Source organism: Pan troglodytes, chromosome 12, assembly GCF_028858775.2.
Source record: "Pan troglodytes isolate AG18354 chromosome 12, NHGRI_mPanTro3-v2.0_pri, whole genome shotgun sequence".
NCBI classification, from domain to species: Eukaryota; Metazoa; Chordata; class Mammalia; order Primates; family Hominidae; genus Pan; species Pan troglodytes.
This window is the reverse complement of record NC_072410.2, coordinates 68,607,081-68,629,823: the sequence shown is the minus strand read 5'-3', so window position 1 is coordinate 68,629,823 and position 22,743 is coordinate 68,607,081. Positions and strand designations below refer to the sequence as shown.

General features: G+C 41.8%; 1 protein-coding gene and 2 pseudogenes across 17 annotated transcripts in view; 2 read left to right on the top strand and 1 right to left on the bottom strand.

Moving 5' to 3' along the window:
* ACYP2 (acylphosphatase 2) overlaps window positions 1-22,743 on the top strand; it is a 339,796-nt gene that overhangs the window by 49,077 nt on the left and 267,976 nt on the right. The window lies entirely within an intron of this gene.
* On the bottom strand, window positions 13,913-16,301 carry LOC134807853 (large ribosomal subunit protein eL21-like; annotated as a pseudogene).
* Window positions 19,643-19,696, top strand: LOC112208245 (U7 small nuclear RNA; annotated as a pseudogene).

Here is a 22,743-nt window from a genome sequence, read left to right as displayed (position 1 = left end):
GGCAATTCTCCTGCCTCATCCTCCCGAGTAGCTAAGATTACAGGTACCCACCACCAGGCCTGGCTAATTTTTTGTATTTTTAGTAGAGACAGGGTTTCACCACGTTGGCCAGGCTGATCTCAAACTCCTGACCTCAAGTGATCCGCCCACCTTGGCCTCCCAAAGTGCTGGGATTACAGGCTTGAGCCACCGCTCCCAGCCGTCCCCTATGCCTTTTTAAAATAAGCTCTTTTTATTTCAGCTGTTTGAGTGAGAAATGCTTGTTCCTTGCAAAAATGAGCAAACTATAATAATAAATTTGTAAAAAAAATTTTTTTTTCTTTTTTGTTTCTTTTTATTTATTTTTTTATCTTTCAAGACAGGGTCTTGCTCTGTCCCCTGGGCTGGAGTACAGTGGTGCAATCATGGCTTACAGCAATCTCGGACTCTTGGCCTCAAGCAGTCCTCCCACCTCAGCCTGTCAAAGTGCTGAGATTACTGGTGTGAGCCACTGTATCTGGCCCCCCATGTTTTTGGTGTATTTTCTCTTTCTACTTCAATATTATATTGTAGTAGATGCCTTGAATTTAGGACAATATCCTAATCTTTGGCTACTCAAAGTGGGGTCTGGGGAGCAGCAGTATACTAGCTATCACTGGGAGTGAGTTAGAAAGTCAGAGTCTTGCTGGGCGTGGTAGCTCATGCCTGTAATCCCAGCACTTCGGGAGGCTGAGGCAGGCAGATCACTTGAGGTCAGGCATTTGAGATCAGCCTGGGCAACATGGTGAAAGCCTGTCTCTGATAAAAAAGATAAATAAATAAATTACAGGCCGGGTGTGGTGGCTCACGCCTGTAATCCCAAGCACTCTGGGAGGCCGAGGCAAGCAGATCATGTGAGGACGGGAGTTCAAGACCAGCCTGATCAACATGGAGAAACCCTGTCTCTACTAAAAATACAAAATTAGCCAGGTGTGGTGGTGCATGCCTGTAATCCCAGCTACGTGGGATGCTGAGGCAGGAGACTCGCTTGAACCTGGGAGACAGAGGTTGCGGTGAGTCGAGATTGTGCCATTGTTCTCCAGGGAAAAAAAAATACAAAAATCAGCCAGGTATGGTGGTGTGTGCCTGTAGTCCCAGCTACTCCTGAGGCTGAGGTAAGGATCACCTGAGCCTGGGGAGGTGGAGGATTCAGCGAGCCATGATTGTGCCACTGCACTCCAGCCTGGGCAACAGAGTGAGACCCCGTCTCACACACACACACACACACACACACACACACACACACACACACACACGGCAGAATCTCAGCCTGTGCCCCAAACCTGCTGAATTAGAATCTGCATTTTAACAAGATCCCAGGTGATTTCAGATGCATGTGACAGTTTGAGAGGCCCAGCTGTATTCTACTCTGTAATCTAGAGTAGATTACACTGAGTTGTCATTATATTTTTGGAGAGATGGGGTTTTGTTATGTTGACCAGGCTGATCTCCAAACTCCTGGCATCAAGTGATTTTCCCACCTCAGCCTCCCAAAGTGCTGGGATTACGGCTGGGAGATACCACACCCAGCTAACTAGAATTTTAAATGTTTCTCATTGCTGTCAGAACAAGCCATAAGCCCCAGCCTGACCTTTATGGCCACAGTAAGATGGACCTTACCTACTTCTCCAGTCTTTCCTATATTAATATCCTGTTCCACCTAAATTGCTTGACTTAATTATTCTCCAAATATGCTAAGCATATTCGGGATCTATGCTCATGGTCTTTGCTTTGTCTGTCTGCTCAGTTTCCACATCTGTTTGGAGGCCACTGCTGCCTGGCTTAGCTCACAGTGCTGTCTCATTCTCTAAACATCTGTAGCCCTCCCAGTGCCATAAAAAAAATATGTAGCCTTGCCTACTCATGAATGCCTAACACAATACAGTGCATATATTAGTTTTTTGATTCATTAGTTACATTCTTATTAATTTTTTTTTGATTCAGAAGAGGCTTGCTAATTTATAAGGCTCAAATTTCTCTGACCAAGCAGGAGTTAAGGCCAAACAGGGAGAAACTGGAAGCAATGTGCTCACGTGTCTTTGTTTGGATTTTCATCACACCCTAATGAGGGTGCAGTTATTTCAGTGACATTTGACTATGCATCATTACCCAAAGAAGAGTTTTATATAAGTGAGTGTTCTAGAAATGAAGGTTCTAATAGATCTCTGTCTTAGTCTGTTTGTGCTGCTATTTAAAAACACCACAGACTGGGTCATTTATAAACAATAGAAATTTATGTCTCACAGTCCTGAAGGCTGAGAAGTCAAGGTCAAGGCACCTGCCTTCAGTGTCTTTTTTTTTTTTTTTTTTTTTGAGTTGGGGTCTTGCTGTGTCGCTCAGCCTTGAGTGCAGTGGCACGATCTCGGCTCACTGCAAGCTCCGCCTCCTGGGTTCACGCCATTCTCCTGCCTCAGCCTCCTGAGTAGCTGGGACTACAGGCGCCTGCCACCACGCCCGGCTAATTTTTTGTATTTTTAGTAGAGATGGGGTTTCACCGTGTTAGCCAGGATGGTCTCCATCTCCTGACCTCATGATCCACCCGTCTCGGCCTTCCAAAGTGCTGAGATTACAGGCGTGAGCCTCCGCGCCCGGCCCTTTAGTGTCTTTTGAGGACCTTCTTGCTGATTCTCACATGGCAGAAGGGTTGAAAAGGGCAAAAGGGAACAAGCACTGTCCTCACGTAGCAGAGGAGCAAAAGCAAATGGACCCACTCCCTCAAGCCCTTCTGTAAGGGCCCTTATCACATCCATGAGGGATCAGCTCTCATGTCTTAATTACCTCCTAAAGGCCCCCTCTCTTTATGCGATCATATTGGCCGTTAAGTTTCTTTTCTTTTTTTTTTTTTTTGAGACAGAGTCTCAGTCTGTGCAGTGGCACCATCTCTGTTTACTGCAGCCTCTGCCACCTGGGTTCAGTGATTCTCCTGCCTCAGCCTCCCAAGTAGGTGGGATTATAGGTGTGCACCACCACGCCTGGCTAATTTTTGTATTTTTAGTAGAGATGGGGTTTCACCATGTTGGCCAGGCTGATCTCGAGCTCCTGACCTCAAGTGATCTGCCCACCTCAGCCTCCCAAAGTGCTGGTATTATAGGCATGAGCCACTGCGCCTGGCCAGGCCATTAAGTTTCAACATATGAATTTTGGAAAACACATTCAGCCCATAGAAATTTCTTTAAAATATATTTCTGATACTATTGCATTCAATCTTATAGATAGACGTAGTTCAGGAGTCAGTGGCTCTGTAATTCTTATGAAAAATAGTATTCCTTTATCCCCATCTTGTATTATTGGTCCTTGATCTTTTGCTGAGTGAGTAAGTATAGGCATCTCACATGCTACTGTATTACGTGTGTGTGGGTTTGGTAGTCAGGGGTGAGTGGAAGGAGTGGCAGTTATCAGTGAGTGCGTGTTACTATTTGTTGTATTTAAAAATTTTTTTTTCAAAACAGGATCTCACTTTGTTGTCTTGGATGGTCTTGAACTCCTGGCCTCATGTGATCCTGCCTCCTTGGCCTCCCAAACTACTGGGATTACAGGTGTGAGCCACTGCACCTGGCCAGTGCTCCTATTTGAAAGCACATCTTCACTCTCCCCTCCATTAGATCTGAGCTCCCCTCCTTTAGATCTACTGAACGTGGGGAGACGATGGACCTGTGTTGTAACCTAGCAACCCAGAGCACGTTTTCTTCTGTATTGCAATAGCTAGGTAGCCATCTGCCTAGATGTAGACCAGTAGTTCTCAAACCTATGTAAGCATCAGTATCACCTAGAGGGTTTCACTGAGCCCCTCCCCCAGAGTTGCTGATCAGTCTGAAGTGGGTGAGGCCCAAGAATTTGTATTTCCATTAGATTCCCATGTTACACTGATGTCGCTGATTCAAGGACCATACTTGAGAGCCGCTGGTATAGTGGGAAAGAAAACATCAAAAGGGAAAAAAAGAACCCAATGAACACAAAACTTTAAATCAGGTGCTTTCTGATGTCTTTTTTCTTTTGACAGTGTGAACATTGTAGTAATTAATTCAATTAATTGTTGCCAGATGAACAGAATAAAAGGCACAGGTTAAAAAAAAAAGGGAGTGGGGAGCTAGGTGTGGTGGCTCGTGCTTGTAATCCCAGCACTTTGGGAGGCTGAGGTGGGAGAATCAGTTGAGGTTAAGAGTTTGAGAACAATCTGGACAACATAGCGGGACCCCTTCTCTACAAAAATAAATAAGTAGAAATAAAATACAAAATAGAACTTCTTATGGCTTTTGCTCTTTATATTAAGCATTTGCAAAATCAATTGCTATCTGGGTACTTTTAATTTATTTCCTTTTTTAGACAGAGTCTTACTCTGTCGCCCAAGCTGGAGTGCAATGGCTCCATCTCGGCTCACTACAACGTCCGCCTCCCAGGTTCAAGCGATTCTCCTGCCTCAGCCTCCTGAGTAGCTGGGATTACAGGTGTGCACCACCACACCTGGCTAATTTTTGTATTTTTCGAAGAGATGGGGTTTCACTAAGGCCAAGCTGGTCTCAAACTCCTGACCTCAAGTGATCCACCTGCCTTGGCCTCCCAAAGTGCTGAGATTACAGGCGTGTGCCACCATGCTTGGCCTATTTTATTATTATTATTATTATTATTATTATTATTATTATTATTATTTTTTGGCAACAAGTCCTTGCTCTGTCACCCAGGTTGGAGTGCGGTGGCACAATCATGGGTCACTGCAGCTTCAACCTCCTGGGCTCAAGCAATCCTTCCACCTCAGCCTCCTTAGTAGCTGGGCCTATAGGTGCATGCCACCACACTTGGCTAATTTTTAAAAATATTTTTTGTGGAGATGTGTGTCTCCCTATGTCACCCAGGCTGGTCTTGAGCTGCTATCTTCAAGTTATCCTCCTGCCTCAGCTTCCTGAAGTGCTAGGATTACAGGGATGAGCCACTGAGCTTGGCCTTTATTTTAATTTTATTTTTTTTTACACACAGTCTCACTCTGTCACTTAGGCTGGAATGCAGTGGTGCAATCATGGTTCATTGCAACCTCGACCTCCTGGGCTCAAGCAATCCTCCAGCCTCGTTTTGCATACTGCCCAGGCTAATCTCAAACTCCTGGGCTCAAGCAATTCACCTACCTCAGCCTCCCCAAGTGCTGAGATTACAGGTATGAGCCACCATTCCTGGACCCTGTGCTATTATTATTATTATTATTATTATTATTATTATTATTATTATTTTGAGACGGAGTCTCACTCTGTCACCCAGGCTAGAGTGCAGTGGCGTGATCTCAGCTCACTGCAGCCTCTGCCTCCTGGGTTCAAGCGATTCTCCTGCCTCAGCCTCCCGAGTAGCTGGGATTACAAGCATGAGCCACCATGCCTGGCTAATTTTTGTATTTATGGTAGAGATGGGGTTTTACCATGTTGATCAGGTTGATCTCTAACTCCTGGCCTCAGGTCATCCACCTGCCTCGGCCTTCCAAAGTGCTGGGATTACAAGCATGAGCCACTGCACCTGGCCTTTTCTTTTGAATGATGCTTCTTTTTTGTTTGTTTGTTTTTGAGATGGAATCTCACTCTTTTGCCAATGCTGGAGTACAATGGTGCAATCTCGGCTCACTGCAACCTCCTGGGTTCAAGGGATTCTCCTGCCTCAGCCTCCTGAGTAGCTAGGATTACAGGTGCCCACCACCATGCCTGGCTAATTTTTGTATTTTTAGTAGAGATGGGGTTTAGCCATGTTGGTCAGGCTGGTCTCGAATTCCTGATCTCAGGTGATTCACCAGTCTCAGCCTCCCAAAGTGCTGCGATTACAGGTGTGAGCCACCGTGCCTGGCCTTAATGATGCTTCTTAATCAGAATACAGTTCCTGCTGATTGAATTAATAGAACTGTAATTGTGTTGTAATTGTTTTCCCTCTGGGAGAGGAAGTATCAGTACAATACTTTCTTTAAATGCTATTAAAAAATAATGCTCCTAAACATGATTTTAAAATGTCCTACCAGAGACTATAAAACAGTGGGTCAAATGTTTGCTTAAAAGAAAAAAAGCCAAAAATTACATAGCTCAGTAATTGCTGTCACATTGGAAGGCTATAAAGTTAGTGCAATTATCCTGTCATTACCTAAAAAAAGGGTAGGCAAACTGCAGACTGTGGGCCAAATACCCACAAACTGCTCCTGTAAATAAAATTATTGGAACACATCTAAACTCACTCATTTAAGTATTGTCTACAGCTGCTTTCTTGTGACAGCAGTGTTGATTAGTTGTGAGATAATCCATATGATCCACAAAGCCTAAAATATTTATCATCTAAACATATACAGAAAAAGTTTACCAATCCCTGGCCTAAAATAGTTTTGGAGCTCTTATTTTGTTTCTTGTTTAATTTTAGAATCATGGGAAGTTTTTTGAATAGCATCTATGTTGCAAATTTTAATTTGTTAAGGTAGACTTGATTTTTCAGAAATACCAAAGGTCATTTGTGTTAAAGAATGGTAAATGTTAAAATAAATTTTCAGTGCCACAAAGAAATAGCACTGGAACATAAATTTAATTTTCTCAGCAAGGCAATTTTTACTTCTATAGAAGGGTACAACTCACAGATGGAGCAATGGCGAGAGCACATTTGAACAAGGGAGGGGAAGGGGTTTTATTCCTGATGCAGGTAGCCCCTACTGCTGTGTTGTTCCCCTCTTGGCTAGGGTTGAACCGCACAGTCTAAGCTAATTCTGATTGGCTGTTTTAAGGAGCAGGGATACGAGCCGGAGTGGTAGGGTGAGTAGTTTGGCACGAAGGGTGGTTACAGAACAGGTAACTCGGGATGATTCAGGTCAGAGCAGCTGACCATGGGTGACTCAGGATGGAGCAGGTGACCAGGGGAATAGATGTGAACTACTGATTAGAACTGGTGGAAAAGATTGTTTACTGAAACTAGGGGCAAGGAGAACGAGGAAGTTAAACTTTAAAATGGAGAATGAAGAACAGGGGAGCTGAACATATTGATACATTGGTTCTTTGGAGAGGATCTCAGAACTCATTGTACTTAACAATTTACAGTCTAAAATCTTTGAAGAGGAATTTATTATATCCTACAGTAAATAAGTTGGGTGATCACTTGTTCTGATCCTGTTTCATCCAAAATAAAATGTGCATGTATTTAAAATAACTACACTAATTTTATTATGAGGTTCTTAAAAGGCTCTGAAGCGCAAAAGTGGGGTTCCCAGAAATGTCCAAGCCACAGTAGCATTGTTGACATAAACATATTCATTGCCTCCTCTGCTTTCTTTTAAAATTGATCCTGAATACAAATGTCCACATAATCCAAAACAACTGGACAAATAAATTGAGCATTTTTTGGAGTCATGGAGTACAAAAGAAGTTATATGAGGGAGCTTTTTATTTTACAACTGGGTTGTACTGGTGTTAAACACATAATCCTAAATTTAGTCGAACCATCTGGGCAACTCTTAATAAACAGTGAGAACAGACTGTTCTGTGAAGACGGGCACATTTTAAGTGCTCGGGCAGCATAAATACTTTGGCCAACCTTGAGCCAGTGAGCCAAGTAAAAAAATAAAAAAATGACCCCTAGAGAAATCCCTATCATCTTACCAGTGGTATTACTGAGCTTGCTTTCCCCCACAACTTCCTATTCTGAAAATTTTCAAATCTATAGAAAAGTTGCAAGAATACAACTCATATATTTGTCATCTTGATTCACCAATTTTGAATGTCTTGCCACATTTGCTTTTTTCCCTCTCTCCTTCCCTCCCTCCCTTCTTTCCTTCCTTCCCTCCTTCCTTTTTTCTTTTGTTAAATTATTTGAGAAGTTGTAGATATCATGACATCTTACCCCTGACAGGGTTCAGGATTCGCTACCCCAAAATATGGTGACCTGTTGTATTTAATATTTTGGGCTTTTATTTTGTTTTGTTTTGTTTTGAGACAGGGTCTCACCCTGTCACCCATGCTAGAGTACAGTTTTGTTTTGTTTTGAGACAGGGTCTCACTCTGTCATCCATGCTAGAGTACAGTGGCCTGATAGCAGCTCACTGCAGCCTTGAACTTCTGGGCTCAAGTGGTCCTCCTCCCTCAGCCTTCTGAGTAGTTGGGAGTATAGGCAGGTGCCACCATGCTCAGCTAATTTTTTTTTTAAGTAGATGTGGGGTCTCCCTATGTTGCACAGGGTGGTCTTGAATTTCTGAGCTCAAGCAACCCTCCCACCTCAGCCTCACAAAGTATTGGGATTACCCGGGCATGAGCCGCTGTGCCAGGCCCATATTTAAAATTTAAGCTGAAGGAATTTGAGAAGTGGTAGATGCAGAAAGGACTCTCTGACCATTCACTGAAGCAGGTTGTAGGAGTCTCAGGCAAGAGGTGCCCTCTCCATTCCCCTTGTCTCTGAAGATGGAGAGACGCCTCCCAAGAGGAATCTGAATGGACAGGCCTTGCTGTTTCCCCAGTTTATTTTCCTTAGCTCATACGCCTTTTGTCCTATCATATTTTTCACGACTTTCCAATCTTCATCAAACCTAGCGTTAAAACACACAGGTTTAACTGTTTCTTCAGCTCTGGTTTTCCTTATTAAGGCTCCCATATCATATAAGACTTACATTAAATAAGTTTGTATTCTTTTCTCTTGTTAATCTGTCTTTTGTTTTTGAGACCCAGCCTGACCAAAAAGGGTAAAAGAAAAAATATTTTTTCTTTCCTATACCCAGCGTGCATAGCCTCATAACCTTTCAAAGAATTGTTGTTAATTTCCAGGTGATTATGCTTTTTTGTTGTTGATCATTTCATTTTACATTTTATGTGTGTGTGGGTTGTGACCATATATTTTATTATTCTTGAGTAATTACCCAGAAGTGGAATTGCTAGCTCTTATGGAAAGTATGTGTTTAACTTTATAAGAAATGTCACACTAATTTTTTTTAAGAGAGGGGTCTCCCTATGTTGTCTAGCCTGGTCTCAAACTCCTAGGCTCAAGTAGTCCTTTTGCCTCAGCCTCCTGAGTATCTGGGATGACAGCCTACCTGATTTTTAGAGCAACTTTATCATTTTGTTTTCCTGTAGTCAACATTTGAGAATTTCAGGTGCTTTATATCCACATGAACCCTTGAGTTTTCCAGTATTTTACATTTTAACCATTTTAGTATATTGCTAATAGTATTGCATTGTGACTTGATTTGCATTTGTCTGTGACTAAAGGTGTTGAGTATCCTTTCATGGGCTTACTGCATTTATACACCATTTTTGGGTATTGTATGTATTTTTGCCAAATTTTTAAAAATAAACTTAAAGTTTTTTTCCTGGAAACATACAATCCTGCTAGATTAAACCAGGAAGAAATAGAAACTCTGAACAGACCAATAACAAGCAGCGAGATTGAAATGGTAATAAAAAAATTGCCAACAAAAAAATGTCCAGGACCAGATGGATTCACAGCTGAATTCTACCAGACATTCAAAGAAGAAGTGGTACCAATTCTGTTGACACTATTCCAGAAGATAAAGAGGGAATCCTTCCTAAATCATTCTAGGAAGCCAGTATCACACTAAAACCCAAACCAGGAAAGGACATAACAAAAAAAGAAAATACAGAGCAATATCCCTGATGAACATAGATGCAAAAATCCTCAACAAAATACTAGCTAACTGAATCTAACAGCATATCAAAAAGATAATCCAGGCTGAGTGCGGTGGCTCATGCCTGTAATCCCAGCACTTTGGGAGGCTAAAGTGGGTGGATTACCTGAGGTCAGGAGTCCTAGCTAACATGGCAAAACCCCATCTCTACTAAAAATACAAAAAAAAATTAGCTGGGTGTTGTGGCTCGCGCCTGTAGTCCCACCTACTCAGGAGGCTGAGGCAGGAGAATCACTTGAACCTGAGAGGCAGAGATTGCATTCAGCCGAGATCCCGTCACTGTACTCCAGCCTGGGCAACAGATCAAGACTCTGTCACACACACAAAAAAAGATAATCCACCAAGATCAAGTGGGTTTCATACCAGGGATGCAGGGACGGTTTAACATACGCAAATCAATAAATGTGATACACCACATAAACAGAATTAAAAACAAAAACCATGTGATCATCTTAATAGATGCAGAAAAAGCATTTGACAAAATCCAGCATCCCTTTATGATTAAAACCCTTACAAAATTGGCATAGAAGGGACATACCTTAAGGTAATAAAAGCTATATATGAAAAACCCACAGCCAACATTATACTGAGTGGGGAAAAGTTGAAAGCATTACCCCTGAAAACTGGAACAAAACAAGGATGCCCTCTTTCACCACTTCTATTCAACATAGTACTGGAAGTCCTAGCCAGCACAATCATACAAGAGAAAGAAATCAAGGGCATCCAATTGGTAAAGAGGAAATCAAACTGTCGCTGTTTCCTGACGATATGATCATATACCTAGAAAACTGTAAAGACTCATCCAAAAAGCCTCTAGAACTGATAAGTGAATTCAGTAAAGCTTCAGAATACAAAAATCAGTGTACACAAACCAGTAGTACTGCTATACAGCAACAGCAACCAAGCTGAGAATCAAATCAATAACTCAACCCATTTTACAACAGCTGCAAAACAAAACAAAACAAAAAAACTTAGGAATATACCTAACCATGGAGATGAAAGACCTCTACAAGGAAAACTACAAAACACTGCTGAAAGAAATCAGGGACTATATAAACAAACGGAAACACATCCCATACTCCTGGATGGGTAGAATCAATATTGTGAAAATGACCATACTGTCAAAAGCAATCTACAAATTCAATGACATTCTCATCATTCTTCACATAACTAGAAAAAACGATCCTAAAATTCGTATGGAACCAAAAAGAAACCATATAGCCAAAGCAAGACTAAGCAAAAAGAACACATCAGGAGCCATCACATTACCTGACTTTAAACTATACTATAAGGCTATAGTCACCAAAACAGCATGGTATTGGCATAAAAATAGGCACATAGACCAGCAGAACAGAATAGAGAACCTAGAAAGCCAAGTACTTACAGCCAACTGATCTTCAACAAAGCAAACAAAACATAAAGTGGGGAAAGGACATCCTATTCAACAAATGGTGCTGGGATAATTAGTAAGCTACATGTAGAATAATGAAACTGGATTCTCATCTCTTACCTTATAAAAAAATCAACTCAAGATGGATCAAAGACTTAAATATACAACCTGAAACCATAAAAATTCTGAAAGATAACATCAGAAAAACTCTTCTAGACATTGTCTTAGTCTAAGACATCGACTTAGTCTAAGACATCATGACTAAGAACCCAAATGCAAATGCAACAAAAACAAAGATAAATAGATGGGACTTAATTAAACTAAAAAGCTTCTGCACAGCAAAAGAAATAATCAGCAGAGTAAACAGACAACCCTGACTAGGCATGGTGGCTCATGCCTGTAATCCCAGCACTTTCGGAGGCCGAGGCAGGAATTTGAGGCTGAGGTCAGGAATTTGAGGCTGAGGTCAGGAATTTGAGAGCAGCCTGGCCAACATGGTGAAACCCCATCTCCATTAAAAATATAAAAATTAGCCAGGCCTGATGGCAGGCGCCTGTAGTCCCAGCTACTTGGGAGGGTGAGGCAGGAGAATCACTTGAATGCAGGAGGTGGAGGTTGCAGTGAGCTGAGATCGCACCACTGCACTCCAGTCTGGGTGGCAGAGCGAGACTCTGTCTCAACAAACAAACAAACAAACAAACAGATAGACAATCCACAGTGTGGGAGAAGATCTTTGCAAACTATGCATCTGACAAAGGACTAATGTCCAGAATCTACAAGGAACTCAAATTAGCAAGAAAAAAACAATCCCCTTAAAAAGTGGGCTAAGGACATGAATAGACAGTTCTCAAAAGAAGATATATAAACGGCCAACAAACATGAAAAAATGCTCAACATCACTAATAATTGGTGAAATAGAAATCAAAACCACAATAATGTACCAGCAACAATAACCATAATTAAAAAATAAAAAAAAATAGATGTTGGCATGGATGTGGTGAAAAGGGAACACTTTTACACTGCTGGTGGGAATGTAAACTAGTACAACTACTATGGAAAACAGTATGGAGATTCCTTAAAGAACTAAAATTAGATCTACCATTTGATCCAGCAATTCCATTACTGGGTATCTACCCAGAGGAAAATAAGTCATTATATGAAAAAGACACTTGCACATGCTTGTTTATAGCAGCACAATTCGCAACTGCAAAAATATGGAACCAGCCCAAATGCCCATCAATCAATGACTGAATAAAAAGAGTCATGTATCTATACCATAGAATTATACTCAGCCATAAAAGGAAATGAAATAATGGCATTTGCAGCAACCTGGATACAATTGAAGACCATTATTTTAAATTAAGTAGGTCAGGAAAGGAAAACCAAACATCGTATGTTCTCACTTAGAAATGGGAGCTAAGTTATAAGGATGCAAAGGCATAAGAATGATACAATGGACTTTAGGGACTTGGGGGTGAAGGGTGGGAGGGGAGCGAGGGATAAAAGACTACACATTGGGTACAGTGTACACTGCTTAGGTGATGGGTGCACCAAAACCTCAGAAATCACCACTAAAGTACTTACCATGTAACCAAACATTATCCGTTCTCCAATAACAGTTTTAGGTTTACTGAAAAATTGCCAAGATAGTAGAGTGAGTTCACATACATCCTGTAGCCAGTTTCCTCTATTATTAGCATTAGCATTGTTGGGGCTCGGAACATAATGTCCAGAAATAGGGTAGTTTGAAAACTGAGAAGATAGCAGAAGCAGGAGGGTCTCTTTGACCTTCTCTTGTGCCTTTCTCCCCTAAAGCAAGCCATAAAAACTAGAATTTCCTTCACCCTTTTTCTCCTCTGAAGCAGACCATAAAAACTTGGAGGGTCACTCTCTGGCCTTTTCCCTCCTTTTCCCCCAGAAGGCTGTCATGTAACAGCTGTCCTGCCCTGTATCCCAGGGAAGAAATATCAAACAGGGATGCCAAGAAGAAACTGAACACACGAGCCTAATTCCTCCCAGTTTGTTACCCATTCCATCATACCTTTTGTCTTCCAATCATACTTCAGACTATCATAAAAATACACAGTTTTTCTGGGTCTTCTCATTTCTGAAAGCTCTCATGTCACATAAAACTTATACTAAATAATTTTGTTATGCTTTTCTCTTGTTAATCTGTCTTTTATTATAGAGGTCTCAGCCATAAACCTTGCAATGGGTGAGGAAATCTGTTCTTCTCTACATCTTGGTATATTTGTTATAATTCATGAACCAATATTGATACATTATTATGAATAAAAGTCCATACTTTATTCAGATTTCTTCAGGTTTTACCTAATGTCTTTTTCTGTTTCAGAACCCCATCTAGGATACCAGACTATATTTAGTCATCATGTTTCTTTCTTTCTTTCTTTCTTTTTTTTTTTTTTTGAGACAGAGTCTCACACTGTTGTCCAGGCTGGAGTGCAGTGTCACGATCTCAGCTCACTGCTGCAACCTCCACCTCCCGGGTTCAAGTGATTCTCCTGCCTCAGCCTCCCAAGTAGCTGGGGTTACAGGTGCCTGCCACCACACCCAGCTAATTTTTGTATTTTTAGTAGAGATAGGGTTTCACCATGTTGACCAGGCTGGTCTCGAACTCATGAGCTCAGGTGATCTGCGTACCTTGGCCTCCCAAAGTGCTGGGATTATAAGCATGTGCCACTGTGCCTGGCCTTAGTCATTATGTTTCTTTGGGCTACTCTTGGCTATGGCAATTTCTCAGACTTTTCTTGTTTTTAATGACCTTGATAGTTTTGAAGACTACTCATCAGATATTTTGTAGAATGTTCTTCAACTGGAATTTGTCTAATGTTTTTCTTATTATTAGACTGGGTTTATGGGTTAAGAGGACGAGAATGTTGGGACTCAGAAACCAATACTCCAAAATATGGCATTCTGACATGCTGAATTGAAGAAAAAGCCTCAAGGTCTCTCTGACTTTCCCGGCAATTCCCCTCAGCCTCCTGGCTCTCAATCTTATTTTTCTCTCTGTAAACATGGGATGATGTTCTCTGAAGTTCCCTCATCTACTTAAAGTCCAGACCCACCAAAGAAGAAAACAGTTACTTCTGGTACCTTCTCTGAGTTTTTATTAACTGAACTCAAATCACAGGAAGAAAGACTGAAGTCTGTCAACACACCTGGATGGACAGACTTTTGTCACAAACCATTGTTTTCTCAGCAGATCCAGTAGACTTTGTCCCAGGCCATTGTATGTTCTTTGGTCCCATTGAATTCCCCTAAATATCATTTACTACTCTCCTAAAATCATCCACTCTTCCCCATCTCCCTTTCCCCTAAAAAGAAGGGCATATAACCATCTGTAGTTCATTGCATAGTTGGGAAACGCTCTGTGGTTCTTCCCTGCACACGTTAATAAATTTGCACACCATTTCCCCTATTAATCTTGCTCGGCACAGTGGTTTACTTCTGTAATCCCAGAATTTTGAGAACTGGTGGCTGGAGGATCATTGAGCTCAGCAGTTTGAGACCACTTTGGGTAAGATAGTGAGACCTCATCTCTATAAAATATATATATTTTAAAAATTAGCCAGGTATGGTGGTGTTGCCTGTGGTCCCAGCTACTCAGGAGGCTGAGGTAGGAGCATGGCTTCAGCCTGGAAAGCTGAGGCTGCAGTAAGCCATGATGACACCACTGTACTCTAGCCTAGGTGACAGAGGGAAATCCTGTCTCAGGAAAAGAAAAAAATATCTGCCCTTTGTCAGTTGATTTTTCAGTGAACCTTCAGAGGGTGAAGAGGAAGTTTTCCCTTCACTCCTACAAAAACTACAGCGGTGGAGTACCATTTTCATCACACATATCAAGGGTACATACTACCAGCATAACCTCTCACTGTTGATGTTTACCTTGATGACCTACCTGAGGTCATATTTACCAGGTTTCTTACATTTTATTACTTTTTTTTTAAGAGTCCAGAGGTCATATATATACATATATATACACACATATGTATATATGTATATGTACACACACATATATGTGTATATATGTATTATGCATGAATTCATAGGGAAGTGGTTCCAGCAACTCAGGCTCCTTCCCATTGGTTCTCTCACATTGTCTTCTCTGGGTGGAGCTGACTGGTGCTTCAGTTGAATCCAGGTAACTTTCTCTTTGGCTTCCTTCTTTTTCTGATCATTTTCCTTCATGCGTTTCAGGAAACTCTCTTAGCTTGTAGAGTGCTTAAAGTGCTTAATACCCACGTTAATTCTCTTGGCAGGAATCTTGCCCTTAACTTGTTTGTTTACAACAATGCCAACAGCATGCTGGGGAACATTGTAGGCTCTTCCAGTTTAGCCATGGTGACACTTGGGGGGCATTCCTATTTGAAGAGTGCCCACTCCCTTGATGTCTACAATATCACCTTTCTTACAGATTTGTTCCCAGAACCAAGCCGGGTCCGGCTGTGTTTTCTCGAGGCCCGCCAATAATGAGAAGCAGACAAACTAGGAAAGAAGGGAATTTATTGCTGTAACCAGATACAGGGAGAAGGCTCGAGATAATTCCACCAGACCAATTCAAAGTGTTACAATTTTCTTAGTGCTTATGTAGGTTGAGGTTATGAGCCCAAGACCAGTCTAATATTCACCTAAGACTATTGGTAACTAATTTTGTTTCAATTAGAAGGTCGGAGGCAAAAAATGCTTGCTAAGTCTGATTAAACTGTGGGGGCCCCAGGACCTTCAAGGCCTGTCTACTGTGATACTGGAGTGATTATTTCTATCTTATCTCCTTTACGGCTTGGCCTGGCGAGCTGCCTTAGACTCTCCAATGAATCTATTCAAACAGCTGCCTCTGTTAACCTTGACTCGTCTCGGATTTCGTCGACTCCTGGCACAAGGAATGTATGACTGTCTCTATTATTTTGGTTTGCTCCAGGTTAGGGAGAAGCCCATGCAAGGCTCCTACTGACCATATGTTTCATTTCTAGCTTTGATGTCTGGGCACTGATTTCCCTAGGTTTAACTATTTTCTCAATGTTAAGGCAGTGCTATGGAAACCTGTCTGTCTAACTGGAGTGCTATGCAGGCCTGTCTGTGTGACTGTCATGCAGCCCCGTCTGTGCAATTGTCAGGGAGAGTTGGCCTGCCACAGATTCGCATATACATGGCCGAAGGAACAACTCCACGTTTTCTAAACGGCCTAGAGAATATCTACCCAGTGCCTCTCCTCTTTCCCTTTGTGTTCGTTATTTTGGCGAATTAGTGGAAGACGGTGGTTCCAGCTGAAAGGCCATTTTAATACTTTCAAAATATGTGTATTTTTTTCATTTTTATACATTTGCAAAATAATGTCTCTAAAAAATAATAACTGACCTTTAGTTCTCCTAACCTCATTGTTTTCCTTTCCCAAAGTTTCCTTCAGTAGAAATATAAACAAGTTCACCCAAATTAGTCACTGAAGCTCTCCAACTTCCTTTTCTTTTTCATTATGAAGGTCAGATCTGTGCCAATCATTGTGTGTGTGACAGTGACCACAGCATACTCTATGCCCTCAAGAAACTCATCCTCTAGGAGGAGGTGGCCAAAGCAGTAAGGGGCGCAGACACAATGTGACATGTGCTATAACAGAGGAAGTTCAGCAGGTTATGTCTCATTGGTGTCAGGGAAGGCTTCTTGGAGGAAAGCACTTCTTCTTTTTTTTTTATTATTATACTTTAAGTTCTAGGGTACATGTGCACAATGCGCAGGTTTGTTACATATGTATACATGTGCCATGTTGGTGTGCTGGACCCATTAACTCATCATTTACGTTAGGTATATCTCCTAATGCTATCCCTTCCCCCTCCCCCCACCCCACATCAGGCCCTGGTGTGTAATGTTCCCCACCCTGTGTGCAAGTGTTCTCATTGTTCAATTCCCACCTATGAGTGAGAACATGCAGTGTTTGGTTTTCTGTCCTTGCGATAGTTTGCTCAGAATGATGGTTTCCAGCTTCATCCATGTCCCTACAAAGGACATGAACTCATCCTTTTTTATGGCTGCATAGTATTCCATGGTGCATATGTGCGACATTTTCTTAATCCAGTCTATCATTGATGGACATTTGGGTTGGTTCCAAGTCTTTGCTATTGTGAATAGTGCCACAATAAACATACATGTGCATGTGTCTTTATAGCAGCATGATTTATAGTCCTTTGAGTATATGTCCAGTAATGGGATTGTTGGGTCAAATGGTATTTCTAGTTCTAGATCCCTGAGGAATCGCCACACTGTCTTCCACAATGGTTGAACTAGTTTACAGTCCCACCAACAGTGTAAAAGCGTTCCTATTCTTCCACATCCTCTCCAGCACCTGTTATTTCCTGACTTTTTAATGATTGCCATTCCAACTGGTGTGAGATGGTTTCTCACTGTGGTTTTGATTTGCATTTCTCTGATGGCCAGTGACGATGAGCATTTTTTCATGTGTCTTTTGGCTGCATAAATGTCTTCTTTTGAGAAGTGTCTGTTCATATTCTTCACCCACTTTTTGATGGGGTTGTTTGATTTTTTCTTGTAAATTTCTTTAAGTTCTTTGTAGATTCTGGATATTAGCCCTTTGTCAGATGAGTAGATTGCAAAAATTTTCTCCCATTTTGTAGGTTGCCTTTTCACTCTGATGGTATTTTCTTTTGCTGTGCAGAAGCTCTTTAGTTTAATTAGATCCCATTTGTCTATTTTGGCTTTTGTTGCCATTGCTTTTGGTGTTTTAGTCATGAAGTCCTTGCCCATGCCTATGTCCTGAATGGTATTGCCTAGGTTTTCTTCTAGGGTTTTATGGTTTTAGGTCTAACATTTAAGTCTTTAATCCATCTTGAATTAATTTTTGTATAAAGTGTAAGGAAGGGATCCAGTTTCAGCTTTCTATGTATGGCTAGCCAGTTTTCCTAGCACCATTTGTTAAATAGGGAATCCTTCGCCCATTTCTTGTTTTCGTCAGGTTTGTCAAAGATCAGATGGTTGTAGATGTGTGGTTTTATTTCTGAGGGCTCTTTTCTGTTCCATTGGTCTATATCTCTGTTTTGGTACCAGTACCATGCTGCTTTGATTACTGTAGCTTTGTAGTATACTTTGAAGTCAGCTAGCCTGATGCCTCCAGCTTTGTTCTTTTTGCTTAGGATTGTCTTGGCAATTCAGGCTCTTTTTTGGTTCCATATGAACTTTAAAGTAGTTTTTTCCAATTCTGTGAAGAAAGTCATTGGTAGCTTGATGGGGATGGCATTGAATCTATAAGTTACTCCCATTCACAACTGCTTCAAAGAGAATAAAATACCTAGGAATCCAACTTATGAGGGATGTGATGGACCTCTTCAAGGAGAACTACAAACCACTGTTCGATGAAATAAAAGAGAACACAAACAAATGGAAGAAGATTCCATGCTCATGGATAAAAAGAATCAATATCGTGAAAATGGCCATACTGCCCGAGGAAAGCATTTCTAAGGAGGGACCTGAATGAGAAGGAGTTAGTCAGATAAAGCTGGAAAGAAAGAGTTCCAGGCAGAGAAAGTGGCTTCTACAAAGCCTATTGACAAAAACCATTGTATGTACAGTGTTGGGTATTTAGGCAGTTTATGAGGATTAAAGCCCAAGGCAAACTAATCAGGGTGAACAAAGAAAAGTGGCTCAGAGCAGTCTGAGCTTTGTGAGGTCTGCGAAATTAATGAGGCTCACAGAGATATGAGTGTGGGAGTGTGGTTAGGCCCCTCACTCATGCCTGTGGGCAATTTTTTTTTTTTTTTTTTTTTGAGACAAGGTCTTGCGTTATTGTCCAGGCTGGAGCACAGTGGTCTAACCAAGGCTCACTGCAGCCTTGACCTCCCAGGCATGAGCGATCTTCCGACCTCACCCTTCCAAGTACTTGGGACCCCAGTTGTGTGCCACCATGCCTAGCTAATTTTTGTTTTTTTTTTTTTTTTGGTAGAGACAGGGTCCCACTGTGTTGCCCAGGCTGGTCTCGAACTCTTGGGCTCAAGCAAACTTCCTGTCTCAGCCTCCCAGTGAATTAAGATTACAGGTGTGAGCCACAATGCCTGGCCTATCCACACATTTCTATATGAATTTACTTTTAGGAGAGTGGGGGAATGATGAAAATTGTGTGTTATATAAGGTTTTGCCTAATGTGTGAGAAACACTGGTGTAGACCACGCTGAAGGCAATCTGGAGCCCCTGAAAGCGTTCAGGCAGGGGAGTAACATGATCAGACCTGCATTTTGGGAAGATCATTCTGGCTGTAATGTGGAGAACAGACTGCAAGGAGCCAACCAAGGTAGTATGAAGACCAGCCGGATGGCTGTTGCCATAATCCAGGTGAGAAATGATGGTGGTCTGAAGTAAGGTGTTAGTAACAGAAATAAAGAAAGAACATAATGATTTTTTCTCCCTAGATTCTGAAAAGAGTTACCTTCACTTTTCCCAGAAATACATGCTGTCAAGACCAAATGAATCATAATATTTCAGACATCCTGAAAGATAATGGGGAAATACAGTTAGGTGTCACATAATGACATTTTGATCAATGATAGACCAAATATAATAGTGGTTCCATAAGACTGTAATAGCAGTGTTACAGCTCTTTTAGAAGCAGGCTTTTTGGTTTTTGCCAGAAAGCCCAAAATAAAAGAAAAGACTCCCAGCACTTTGTGAGGCCAAGGTGGGTGGATCACTTGAGGTCAGGAGTTTGAGACCAGCCTGGCCAACATGGTGAAACCCTGTCTCTACTAAAAATACAAAAATTAGCCAGGCGTGGTGGTGGGCACTTGTAATCCCAGCTACTCGGGAGGCTGAGGCAGGAGAATTGCTTGAACTCAGGAGGCGGAGGTTGCGGTGAGCCGGGATCATGCCACTGCACTGCAGCTTGGGCAGCAGAGTGAGAGACTCCAACCTCTACCCCCCAAAATAAGACTATAATACTGTATTTGTATTGTACCTTTTCTGTGTTTAGATACATCTAGATACACGAATACTTACCATTGTGTTACAGTTGCGTACAGTATTCAGTACAGTAACATGCTGTACAGGTTTGTAACCTAGGAGTGATAGTCTATCCCCTATCACCTGGATGTGTAGTAGGCTATACCATCTAGGTTTGCATAAGTGCAGTCTAAGATGTTTGCACTACGATGAAATTGCTTAACAATGCATTTCTCAGAACATATTCTCAATGTTAAGTGACACATGACAGTATATTTACAACAGGGATATTTCCCATATTTCTTAAATCATATCAATAGTGTAATGGTTAAAAGATTAGACTCATCCGGGCACGGTGGCTCACGCCTGTAATCCCAGCACTTTGGGAGGCCGAGGCGGGTGGATCACGAGGTCAGGCATTCAAGACCAGCCTGGCCAACATAGTAAAACCCCGTCTCTACTAAAAATACAAAAAATTAGCTGGGCGTCGTGGCAGGCGACTATAATCCTAGCTACTCAGGAGGCTGAGGCAGGAGAATGGCTTGAACCTGCGAGGCGGAGGTTGCAGTGAGCTGAGATCATGCCACTGCACTCCAGCCCAGGCGACAGTGCGAGACTACGTCTCAAAAAAAAAAAGCCTAGACTCTGGTTAAGAGGTTTAAGAGGTTTGAGTCCTCACACTCTGACATTTAAGAGCCCCAGCCTTGGGCAAAATCACTTAACTTCTCTAGGCCCCAGTTTCTTTTTCGGCAAAATGGGGATTTCAGCTGTTGCTACCATGTTGTGATTTCATGAGCAAAGGTATTCACTTCTCCTACTTTTTAGACCGGCCCTGACTCTAACTAGAGACAATTTCTTTTTCTTTTTCTTTTTTCTTTCTTTCTTTCTTTTTTTTTTTTTTGAGACAGAGTCTCGCTCTGTCGCCCAGGCTGGAGGGCAGTGGTGCGATCTCGGCGCACTGCAAGCTCCGCCTCCCGGGTTCACGCCATTCTCCTGTCTCAGCCTTCCGAGTAGCTGGGACTACAGGCGCCCGCCGTCATCCCTGGCTAATTTTTTGTGTTTTTAGTAGAGACGTGGTTTCACTGTGTTAGCCAGGATGGTCTCGATCTCCTAACCTTGTGATCCACCCGCCTCGGCCTCCCAAAGTGCTGGAATTAACAGGTGCAAGCCACCGCTCCCGGCCTAGAGACAATTTCAAAAGCAAATTGTTCAGTTATCTTTTGAGTAGTGGTATTAAATTTATACTCAACCATCTACATGATCACAGTTTGACCCATTTGTGACAAATTTCAGACAATTCTAGGATTAGAATGGCTACCTATAATTTTCGGTTATAGAAGAGAGTGAAACTTACCTGTTGGCACCAGGCTTTTACCCAATGGTAGATGTTTCCTTCTTATAATTTGTTAACATTTTGGGTGATCATGGAGAAGTACCTTCTAAGGACTTGAGAATGAGGAAATAAGATTGCCCTTTGAGAATAAACTGTAGGATCAGAGCAGAAAAATATTAAATTTCCTGAAGGAGACAGGCTGAGTCTTAGGCCAGCTAAAATGTCAACAATGTAATTAAATATATATTAATATATCTAAAGATATCACTCAAAAGACGATTGATTGGCCTAGGTAAACATATAGACAAAACTGGCAGTACCTCTCCAAGCTTAGAGTAGGGGAAAGAAAGTCTTAACCTTTAGCATACATATTTCTTTTTTTGTTTGTTTGTTTGTTTGAGGCAGGGTCTTGCTCTGTCACCCAGACTGGAGTGCGGTGGCATGATCTTGGCTCACTGTAGCCTCTGCCTACCGGGTTCAAGCGATTCTCCTGCCTCAGCTCCACACGTAGCTGGGATTACAGGAGTATGCCACCACACCTGGCTAATTTTTGTATTTTTAGTAGAGACGGGGTTTCACCATGTTGGCAGGCTGGTGTGGAACTTGACCTCAGGTGATTTCTGCCCACCTTGGCCTACCAAAGTGTTGGGATTACAGGCGTGAGCCACCACACCCAGCCCAAAGTCCCCTTTGCCATGTAAAGTAACACTCACAGTTTCTGTGGGCATCTTTGGGGGCCTTATTCAGTGTGCCACAGTGTCTTTTAGCCCACTTCCATATATTTGATTATCTATCTTCATTCTTACTACTGAGCAGGATTCAGATTATGATTTGACTTCTCATGTAGGCTGTCTGCAGGGAGAAAATGCACAGAGCATTCACACCTTGAAGTTTCTGTCCCCAAGATAGAGATTTCTCATGGTAAGTTAGTAAAGTGTCTTCTGATGGTGAATTGGCTTCTCTTTGCCTTGACTTCAAGGAGAAAATGCACAAATTAGGCAAGCAAGAAAATTCTGGTCCATGTGAGAGTTTAATTTCTCATTGTAAATGAATAAAGTGGCATTTGAATGTCTAGGATCTCTCAGGGCCTACATCCAGGACATTGGTGGGACTGTTTCTGGACCATATCCTGAAAATTGGACACCCAACTGTGGTGCTCTGTTACCTCCTGCGTGGCCCCTGCGGTCTTCCCTGGATGATGCCTTGACTGCTTCATGGTCAGGTCCCTCTCCTCTGATTTCTAGATCACTCATTTAAGAGGACTTAGAGTTGTGTGAAGTAATGTTGTCCCTAATTAATATGTATATAATTTTACATTGAGTTTCTGGCCAAAGGACCTAACTCATATTTTTTAATATAGAGAAAAACTCCTTTAGAAAATATTTCAATGGACGTTAGAATTTTGTTTTGTTTTTT